The sequence below is a fragment of the Pteropus vampyrus genome, unplaced genomic scaffold, assembly GCF_000151845.1.
Source record: "Pteropus vampyrus isolate Shadow unplaced genomic scaffold, Pvam_2.0 Scaffold81, whole genome shotgun sequence".
In the NCBI taxonomy this organism is placed as follows: Eukaryota; Metazoa; Chordata; class Mammalia; order Chiroptera; family Pteropodidae; genus Pteropus; species Pteropus vampyrus.
In genome coordinates, this window is record NW_011888862.1 from 5,218,151 (window position 1) to 5,229,384 (window position 11,234).

Consider the following 11,234-nt stretch of genomic DNA (forward strand, 5'->3'; position numbering starts at 1 on the left):
TCAAAGACTTGGAAAGGGGCAATAGATTGCCGAATGTTCTTCCAGTGCGGTGCTGGGTTTTTTCCAGTGACCCCTCCCACGATTATTCAATTCCGCGGGGCTATGCACCTGTGCTTGGCTGGCATTCCACTGATTAGGCTATTTTACATTTAAAAAAAAGTAGAAGTTAAGTTGTAGAAAACTGTCAGTAATAAATAATTGCTATCCATTGAAATGCAAAATAACTTCGGGAGAAATATAATGAATTTCTGCCTTGTAGAAAGGATGACCTCAAACATTATATTTTATCGCTATATAGGACAGCGCTGCCATATACATATATAGTAAGACATATGTAATTTTACATTTTTTAGTAGCACATTAAAAAAGGTGAAAAGAGATGAAATTCATTTCAACAAATAATCAACTTTCAAAATATTTAGATATTTTATATTCTTTTTGTATACTAAGTCTTCAAAATCCAGTGTGTTTTTTACATTTACAGCACATCTCAATCCACACGAGCCACATTTCAGGTGCTCAATAACCACGTATGGTTAGTGGCTACCATATTGGATGATGCAGCTATAGTTTTACTTTGTCTGCACAGGTCTAGATGGTTCGACCATTACATCTTCCCATGCAACTATATACTTAACGGCATTAACCCTAGATATTTCTTCAGCACCCACTATGTGCCTGGCTGTTTGCTACTTACTAAGACAGGTATAAAAACTGTGTAATGAAGTCCTTGGCCCTCAAAAAGTAAGGTGAGATAAGACACATAATCGCTAAAAAATTAGGAAACAAGACATTGTATAAATGAATTCTTGAATTTAGTGGATTATAGGGAAGCAAAAAAAAATCAATACAGATAGGTATAGTCAAGGAGGAGATTTGGAAGAGAAGGAGCCAAGGATATTCCATCCTTAATGAACAGGATGAGGAAGGAAACAGGTAAATTAGAGCTTAGACAAACAGGAAGTTACTGGCCTCAACTGATCAAAGACTATTTATTTGGTTTAAATCATAGCTTTTATAATGTATGGTTGCTCTTAGCTCAATAAATTAAAATAACTTGAGAATGAAAATAAATCTTGTATGTCATATGTTGTACAATCTCAGTTCTGTTTTAAAAATACATTAAAAGAAAGGAAGAAAACACTCAAAAATGGCCCCCGGATAACAATTGATTACGATGGGGTGATTCTGCTTTTTTGAAGTTTATTATACCTTGATTTAAAAAAAAAATCATTTAATATTTTATAATGAAAAAATATGCATATTATTTATAATATGTAAAGAAATTGCATTTATCTGATGGCTCCAGAAATTCTGAAATAAGATTGGACAAATAGGTTATGTCTAACAACTCTGGTATGACTTCCTGAAGCTTTAAAAACTAGAACAAGAGTCCAGGGCTTTTCACATATTCCAGAACCATGGGCTACGGGAGAAAACTTTCATCCGTTTTCCATGAATTTTGTCTTGCAACTGTGAGAAGAGTCAAATATTGCCCAAGTGAGGAAGTGGCCACTTGGAGTTAATTTAGCAGCTTGTAAAGGTGACCATGGTTTTGACAGTAAAGCTAATCACCTGCCCAAGGTGGTTGGTTCACCAGCTCGCTCATCCTCTGCTGGCCATGTAACTGATAAGAATTTTAAACACATCTTTAATCTTTGACCTTTGTCTTTATGATTTAGCTTATAGAGCAAACAGTTGTCATATTTTCCAGTTAACTTGACCAAGCAGCCCTTGAAGAATAATTGAATCCTTTGCTTTCGCTTTGGCCACCCTATCTCTAGGGCAATCATCAAGCATGTTTTACCCTTACTTGCTTTTGTTATTCACTAATTACTATTAACCATTGCCCTTTGTCTACTTCATCCTCTCATTCTGACTCTTTCCACCTACTCGGCTATTTCTCGTCCTTCCCACACACGCTCCTGTTTAGCCCAGTAGTTTCAAGCTGACTTCTTGAAACTAGCCTGGCACATTTTCAAAATGCTAGAACATTTAGGAGACTTATAATGAGATGGCTGTTTAAGTGTGACAACACCTTATTCAGTAAAGTTAGAACTTTTACTGATCGGCCACTGTATTTATAGATTTATGAAGCTATAGGGTTGTTGTTGTCTTTTTTAAGCAAGTGCAGATATAAAAAAGTCTTGGATAGCTTGCTTGTACTCATGGAGCCAAGCGATGAGAAAAGAAAAGTGTGAACTATAGAAAATAACATACAATGTATATGAGTTTATTATAGTGTTCTTTACATAAATGAAAACACTGGAAACAACCTAATAGGGAAATGATGGAGGAAATTACATAAATCTAAACAGTGAAATATCATGCAATTATTTGAATACTGATTAAGATATTATTTGAGGAAAGAGTTATTAAGAATAGACTTCTAATATTACTTGCTTTTATATATATGATCCCACTCACTTGTCTCTGGGGCTTTAATGCTCCTGTTACCTGGATGAGATATCTTGTCTCCCCTCTCCCTGCCCCCAGCCAACCTGTGTGTCCAAATCCAAATGCTACATATTTGTCGACAAACATTTATTCATTCAACAAGCATCTATCATGCACCCTGCCAATTGGCGCCTGCTCTCATGGAGTTCGTGATCAAATAATCATACAAATAAGTATATGATTACAAATGGAATGAGTGCTGTGAAGTAAAGAAATGGTTGTAAAAAGTGATGGTCTAGAGAAGGCTTCCCCATGGAAGTGACACTTGAGATGCGACCTAAAATACAAGTAAGATTTATGAAGCAGTATAGGGGTGGGGGACAACATGTGCTATGACCCTGTTACAGAAAATGCATGGTATTTTCAGAGAACTGAAAAAAGGCCAGTGTGGCTGCAACACAGAGAATGATAAGGAAGTACTTCGAGATGAGGCCGAAAGGAAGAAAAGAATGCAACTACGTAAGACTTCGTGGTTTTTAACATAGACTAATTGAAAGTCGCTGAAGGACCTGAAGGTCAAGAAGTAGACGGTGACATGATCAAACTCATGCTTTGAAAAGATACTGGCTTCTGTGTGGAGACAGGATTGGAAAGGGACCAGGGTCAACTCTGGGAGTCCTATTAGGAGTCCGCCACATTGCTCTGGGTGGTAGTTCCAGCTTGACCTAGGGAGCTGGCTGTGGAGATAGGGAAAAGGAGACCAATCTGAGAGCTATTTAGAGGATGCATTTCATGGGGTTTGATGATGGACCAGAATGGAAAATGAAGAATAGAAGTAGCCAGGACGATTCCTGGGTTTCTCGCTTGTAGAACTGGATGGATAGTGGTGTCCTCCATGAGATTAGAAGATGAGGTTCAGGACTGATGATCATGAGTTTGGTTAAGTTTACCATTTCATCATGGGCTTATAGGTAATTACTGAAGTCATGGGCACAGATGAAACTTCCTAGGAGGAGAAGATAGGGTAAGAAGAGAGGCGAGTCTGAACTGAACCTTGAGGAACTTCATCATTGGTTTGGAAGATGCAACTACAGAAGCAGAGAAAAGATGGTCAGAAAGGGAAGGACAAAATCATGAAAACATGATGTCTCAAAGCCAAGACAGAGTGTGTCCAACGTCTTCCATAATCCTCCCAAACAATGGTGATTTGTCAGTCCAAAAACTTTAGCTAAGTTGTTTTATAGCACCTTTTCCTTTTTACTTTATATTCTTTCCCACATGTAGAGTATGGCTATTTGTGGCATATCATTACCACTATTATAGTATAGGACCCTTAAAGGCAGCGACTATGCCTTGTTTATCTTTGTGTCTACAAAGAATAGCACCAAGAACTGACTATGTGATATGTTCATAATTATTTGTTAAACGAATGAATGAATCATGGTATGGTAAGCCATTGAAAATTTAGTTGCAAAGTCATAGAACTTTTGTAGCATCCAGTTATGTTAATGACTGAAGTGAAGTCGTGGAGATGTACCACATATGGCACCATATTGAGGGATCTAAGATGAGATGCCTTAGGACATGCAGTATTTTCAACAATACTCATCAATGCCATGGAAGGAAAAGGAAAGCCAAATCTGTAGTCTACTACAATTACTACAGATACAAGTCCATGACAGTGTTTGAAATGGACTTTCCAAGATTGTTGGGACCAATCGTTTTCAAGTTTGCACTGATAAATCATTGTTGCTTGTGGTATCCAGGTGGCCTATTGGTACATTTCCTTCATCAAGAAATTTCAAAAGTTGTGGTGGGAAGACAGACAGGATTTCAGAAACCAATTTGGAGGGAAAATTGTTAATACCACTGGGAATCTGCGCCCAAAGCATTGATGCTGTTAGATTAACTCAATTATAAGAAATTATCGGCAGGTTTCCACATAAATAATCTGTTTATGTCATGGCCCCCTCTCCTTCCTGCTGGCCCCGCTTAACTCTCACTGAGAAACAAGGTCCAATCAATGCGGCTGCAGCATTTATGGAAGGCTCCATGTAATAAGAAGTACTTTAGTGGGGCCTTAAAGAATGGGAAAACCTCTGATGGGCCAGTATACAAAAGAGAAAGAAGAAAGCAGTGTGCTAAGCAGCGGGGCTGAGAAGGAGTGTGACGTGCCCTGAGATCCAGGAGACCCTGACCTGGTCACAGTAATGGATTCAGCTGGGAGGCAGTGTGGAGGTATGGTCTGGGGAGCCACATGAAGAAGGTTCTCGCATATTTGATGCATGAGTTGAAATGTTACTCTGTAGATGGTAAAGAATCCGTGGTGCGATCCTCCTTGATTGGGTGTGACAGGGGAGGCAGGAGGACAGAATATCAACCTCACACATGGAACTCTTCCAAATCACACATGATCTCCCCTGCCACCGTCGAGAACCATTGCTAAAAGAAAATAGAACTCAGACAAAATCCTCAAAGGCAGAGAAAAGCTCTTGACTGAGATTTCACAGCAGCAAAATGATAACTGTGATAAGAAACCAGCCCTCTCACCACTGACTGAGCTTTCTACTTGCCTTTCTGTTCCCTCACTTTGGTGGCCCGTGTATGTGAACTTTCCCCCAGGAAACCCTTCTCCCTCAGACTCTTTAACTGAACTCAGAAGAAATCTTTTTCTTTGTGTTTCCATGGCAGAGTGGAGACGGACTAACATTTTCCGAAATTGCATTGCAAACCACTAAGAGATCTAAAACAAGATTAGAAAAGCACGAAGAGTCAATTTTCCCAAGTAAAGATTTGGGTGCAAACTTCCCAAAAGTCCCTGAAGCAGTGAACTTGAGAGATTCTACTAAAGAAGCATCTCCCAGTCAGGAACCCCTGTCCCTGGCACAAGGGAGTACAACTACATAGAGCACTCAGCTCTTACTAAAGCTCCTTTCCTCTCCAGTTTTCAGGCATCCCAAAATTCCCAGGAGCTTTTCCCTATCCTACTTGAAAAGTTACTCACTCATGCCATTTAGCCCACCATTGTGCTCCCTTTACTATTCTCTTTTCTACAAATCATCCCAGATGTCACCTTCCAAAATTACACAAAGTCTAGTACAAACCCCCTCTCCCTCTGTCTTCCCTCCATCTTCCCTCCCCTCCCCTCCTCTCCCCTTCCCCTCTCTCTCCCTGTCCCCCTCCCTCCTCTCCCTCTCCCTCCTCTCCTCTCTCTCTCCCCCACCCCCACCTCAACATGGGCCTTTTCTAAAAATTCTGTTGCAGGCAATAAAATACCAAAGTGTATGAATGCCTAAATGTCTTCATTTCATCCAGGAGCCAATCGTCCCAATTCCTCGTTGACCCCGAGCTATGTGACCACAAAGCTCTGCATGTGCTTCCAGCACCCAGGAAAAATGTCAGAGTTCACAAACCCAACCTTATTCTTTTTCAAAGCTCTCTTACCTGCTTGAGGCCCCAGGTTCCTGATAGAAGTACACACCTACTTCTCATCCAGAGAAGGGCAGCAGTGACCAGCACCCTTGAACACCCAGTGAGTGACATGGATCACATCCTCAAAACCACCTGCTCTGCCGCCCTTGAAATAACTCTCTCAACAGACTTCTTCTCCTCTACTCCTAGCCCCCTAGCACTCATATGAAAATGCAAAAGATGTTCTCATAGATTTCACAATATAACAATTTCTTTGCTTTCTTAGAAGACTAAGATTCTGAGAGAAAGCTGGTACACACTAAGAGGAAGGAAAAGGAAAGAGAAACTTCAGTAACAACTAGTGACAAAGCCCTAAAAGTGTTTTTGAACTTCCCTGTCAATAGACTTTTTCAGCAAGGTATATTAGAAAGTTACAGGAACTACAACGCCATCGGGGTCTCTTAGTGTTCACGTGGGAGTCAGGACCAAGCATAGTATCCCACTCAGCGGCCTGCAGAACACTGTATTACTTGCAGCCAAGTTAAAAAAAGAAATCACTCTTGTGGTAGGTCATTTCCAAAGGCAGGGCCCACCAACTCTTCCACCCGTAGACACACATGCCATTCCTCTCATCAAGAGGGGAACCCTCTTTACCCCTGGACTGGTCTTTTCACTTGCTTTGGTTGATAGACTGAGGCAGAACTGACATTCTAGTACTCCTAAGAACTACAAGAACCTTTAGGCCTTAAGACTTGTAATTTCTGCTGTGTTTTTGAAAATCAGTTGACAGGTTAAAAAGCTCAAAAGAGGCCCAGCCAGCCCCCAGTCACTGCAGCTGAAACCAAACATGAACGTGATATTATTTTGGATATTCCAACCCCATCGGAACTCCCTGCTGAATATAGTCAACACCACATCAGGTAGAATTACCCAGCGGAGCCCAGCCAATCCACAGAATCCATGAGAAATAATAAGCTGTAATTGCTTTAAGCCACTAAGTTTTGAGAGAGTTCGTTACACCGAAATAGATAACTGTGATAACTGTGTTTATTCATTCAACCCATCTCAGTCAAAGATATCAACAAATCTGGGTCCCAAGTTAACCTCTTAATTTTCCCATTTTTATGTTTGAACTGTCTTTTTGTTGTTTGAGTGTTCTATATTGATCTCAACCATGCATTCCAGACAATTTCGATTTCGAATATTATATCCCATCATTCCCATAAGAATAGTCAGTTATTAGAGCTTACTTTTGAGTTCAGAAACTCTGACCACTTTATCTATATTACTCCCTTAATGTAGTTAATGCTTCAACTTCCTCTTTGATTCTGAAGGTACTTTAGATTTTATTATTGGCCTGAATTTTAAATCTTACTTTCAAAATGTCCTGTGTCTGTATTTGCTGTGATAATTTCCTTTGAATGTGTTTTGCAAGTTTATTCATGCTTTTCAAATGTAAATTAAATGAGAGCAATTCATATTCAGACAATAGCATTCATCAGATGTCACCACTGGAATGGAAGGTTTCTCCAGGGATTCAGCTCTAATCCATCTCTCTGCCTTACTCTATAGAATCTCTGTGTGACTTTATCAATGTCAATGACTTCAATTAGCATCTGAAAAATCATGACTCACAAATCTACACTTCCCACTTGGACTTCTGAGATTCAGATATAGTTCCAACAGTCCACCAGAAATCTCCATTTGGCTGTTCTACAGGCTTCACAAACTCAACATCTCCAAAATGGAATTCATTGTCCCCCAAGACTCATTCTTCTCCTTTAATCCTTCACTCAACGAATTATAGCAGCATTCTTTCAAAAATCTGGCATGTAGGTCTCCTCACCAGACTAGGAGCCTTAGGTTCCACTCATTTCCAAATCTTCAAATCCGGGCACAGGACCTAGTATATTGTAGTGGCCACCAAGTGTTTTTTCAATTAATAATTGAATGAAAAAGTTTATTCTGGTCCTAGTTACCCCAGTAAGAAATATCAGCCCCTGTCTAAGCCAGCTAAATGTGCCAATACTTTCAGCACCATCTAGTCATGTCCGAGGCATTGACACTTTGTAAAAAACCTTGTCACAACCAGCAGGAAGAGTAGGAACCAAAGGAGTAACCACAGGCCATATGTGCTTGGGAAAATCTTATCTTTGATATGCCATGAAGTACAGCTTTCCTTATCACCACTGACAGTTCATCTGAACAGGTCACATGATGGACCCATTGTCACAGGTCCCAAGTCCCTGCTGGACCCAAGCTCGGTTCTGAGCAAAGCACATCACGTTCCCGATTTCAGGACTGAGACATTTTCCCAGTCATTCATGCTGCCATGTCTCCAAAGTATTCTTGTACTTCACAGCTGCACAATTATCAAATGGCCCTACCTTTTGGAAAACAAGTTTTAATATTTTTTTCCTGGTTACAAAATTCTAGCCAGTTCCAGGTAGTTCAACGTCAACTCAACTCAAATCTATGCTTTCTTTAAGGCACTGTGTTGCAGATGGTGTTGGGTCATGTATACAAACCCAAATCTTGTTTGGTTGATAGTACCCACATCCCTCTCTTTGTAGCTCTGGAGGTCCAACCTACTTCAAAGACCAAACCAGTCTGGGTCACAGGCATTTTGAGTTTGTCTTTGTAGTCTAAATATCTTACATTCTCTTGGTAGGATCATGACTGACAGATCTGTGAATATTATTTTTAAGATTTATGTCTGTAATTACTGTTTTTATATTCCAGATTAATTTATAGCATCTTAAATAATGAATTATTCGTTCTGGCCATTTCTTTATGAATCAAGCACAATCTCAGCTAATCTCAGCTATACATGAGCTATCCTCTGGTTTTATAATTCGAGACTCTTAAAAGTAAACCTATTTTTTTGTTCATTCAAATACATTTCCTTTTCTGGAATTTGGGGTGATTATAATGGGTTTATTCAAAATACTCTATTAAAACAACACCTCCCAATTTCATAACATCTTAATAAAGAAATTTAATCTCCCTGAAAACAATTTTTGGCATTAAAATTCACTATATCCATTTACATAATTATAGGGAAAGCTCAACAAAAACTACTAATCTACTTAATGAAAGAACCTCTTCTGACTATATATTCATGTTCTAACGCACTTCACCAAGAAGAGCGTTAGAACATGAATATATAGTCAGAAGAGGTTCTTTCATTATCAGATTGTGTTACATACGCTATTTCTATAACAAATCTTATCGCCCTCTCCCCATCCTTTCCCTTTTTGTACATAGTCTATAAAACTTATACTATTATAAATTGAATTAACTAGGGAGCAGAGATTTAATATATTTGTAAAATGTAAATTATAAATAAATCTGTGCCAATGTGCTATCAGCAAAGATCTTAACAGATCTACGTTACTTAATAAAATAAACCTACTAATAGTTTAAGTGAAAACAGGTAAAGCTTAAGTCTCAGAAAATAATAATTAACTTTAGCAAATCTTTTCATTAAAGTCTACAAGTATTTTTTGGATCTACAAATTCAATAAGATCCCTATCAAAATCCTAGCTGCCTTTTTCTTTTTTTGGAAATTAACAAACTGACCCTAAAATTCATATGGAAATTCAAGGGACCTATAATAGTCAAAACAATAGGAAAAAGAACAAAGTTGGAGAAGTCACACTTTCTGATTTCAAAACGTACTGCAAGGTTACAGTAATAAGGCAACGTGGTACTGGCATGAAGATAGACATACAGATCGAAGGAATAGAATTGAGACTCCAAAAATAAGCTCTTACATTTCTGATCAATTGATTTTTAACAAGAGTGCCAAGACAACTCAATGGAGAAAAAATAGTCTTCAACAAATGGTGCTGGGACAACAGGCAAAAGAATGAAGTTGGGCTCCTACCTCACACTATACAGAAAAATTGCCTTAAAATGAATCATAGGCCTAAATGCAAAAGCTAAAACTATAAAACACTTAGAAGAAATCATAGAAGTACATCTTCATGACCTTGGGTTAGGAATGATTTCAGATATGACACCAAAAACACAAGTGACAAAAGAAAAAGTAAATTGGACATGATTGAGATTAAAAAGTTTGTGTTTCGAAGGACACCATCCAAAAAGTGAAAAGACAACCCACAAAATAAGAGAAAGCATTTGCAAATCATATCAGAGTGGTATCCAGAATATGAAAAGAACACTTACTACTCAATAATAAAAAGACTAAAAACTCAACTGAAAAATGGGCAAAGGATCTGAATAAACATTTCTCCAAAGAAGATCTACAAATGACCAATAAGCACATGACAAGGTGCTCAACATCATTAATCATCAGGGAAATATAAATTTAAAACGCAATGAGATATCGTTTCTAACCCACTAGGATGGCTATAATCAAAGAGATAGACAATAATAAGTACTGTCGAGGATGTGGAAAAATTGGAACCCTCATACACTGCTGATGGGAATATAAAATAGTACAACTGCTTTGGAAAAGTTTGGCAATTCTTCAAAAAGTTAAACATTGTGTTACCATACGACCCAGCAATTTTATTCCTAGGTATATATACCCAAGAGAAATGAAAACATACGTTCACATAAGAACATGTACACAGATATTCATAGCAGCACTATATCAAAATAATCAAAAAGCGGAAACAAGCAAAATGTCTATGAACTGATGAATGGGTAAAGATTTGGTACATCGGCTTTTAGTGTTCTCCAAGTCAATCCAACGTGTGTTGTGAGGGGCTTCCCACACAACATCAAGCAATCCTCAGACACTGGCAGGGTGTTAGAGAGCATAATTAATTCTGACACTGTCTACCCGGAGATAGCATCAGATCCACAAGTTGAGGGCTCTGACCTACCAGACTGCCCCTCCCCAACTTCAGCATTAGCAAGCCCAGGTTGTTACGTCACCTGCGCTCCTGACCAACTGGCTATAAATCAGAGGTTCCCACGACCTCCTCTTCAGGTTCGATTAATTCACTAGAGCAGCTCACAGAATTCAGAGAAACATTTTACTTACTAAATTATTGGTTTATTAGAAAAGGTATAACTCAGGAACAGCCAGACGGAAGAGATGCATAGCGCAGGGTATGGAACAAGGGAGCGAAGCTTTTATGCCCACTGCACCACTCTGCCAGCACCTCCACTGTGTTCACCAACCCAGAAGCTCTCCAAATACCATCCTTTTGGGTTTTTTGGAGGCTATATTACATAGGCAAGATTGATTAAATCATTGGCTATTAGCAACTTATTTATCCACCAGCCCAGCCCCTCTTCCCTCCCTTGAGGCCAGTGAGTGGGACAGAAAGTTCCCTCTAATCACATGGTTGCTCCTGGCAACCAGCTCATCCTTAGGTGTTTTCAAAAGTCAGCTGTTAACTAGCAAAAGACACCTTATGTCTCTCATCACTTAGGAAATTCCAAGGTT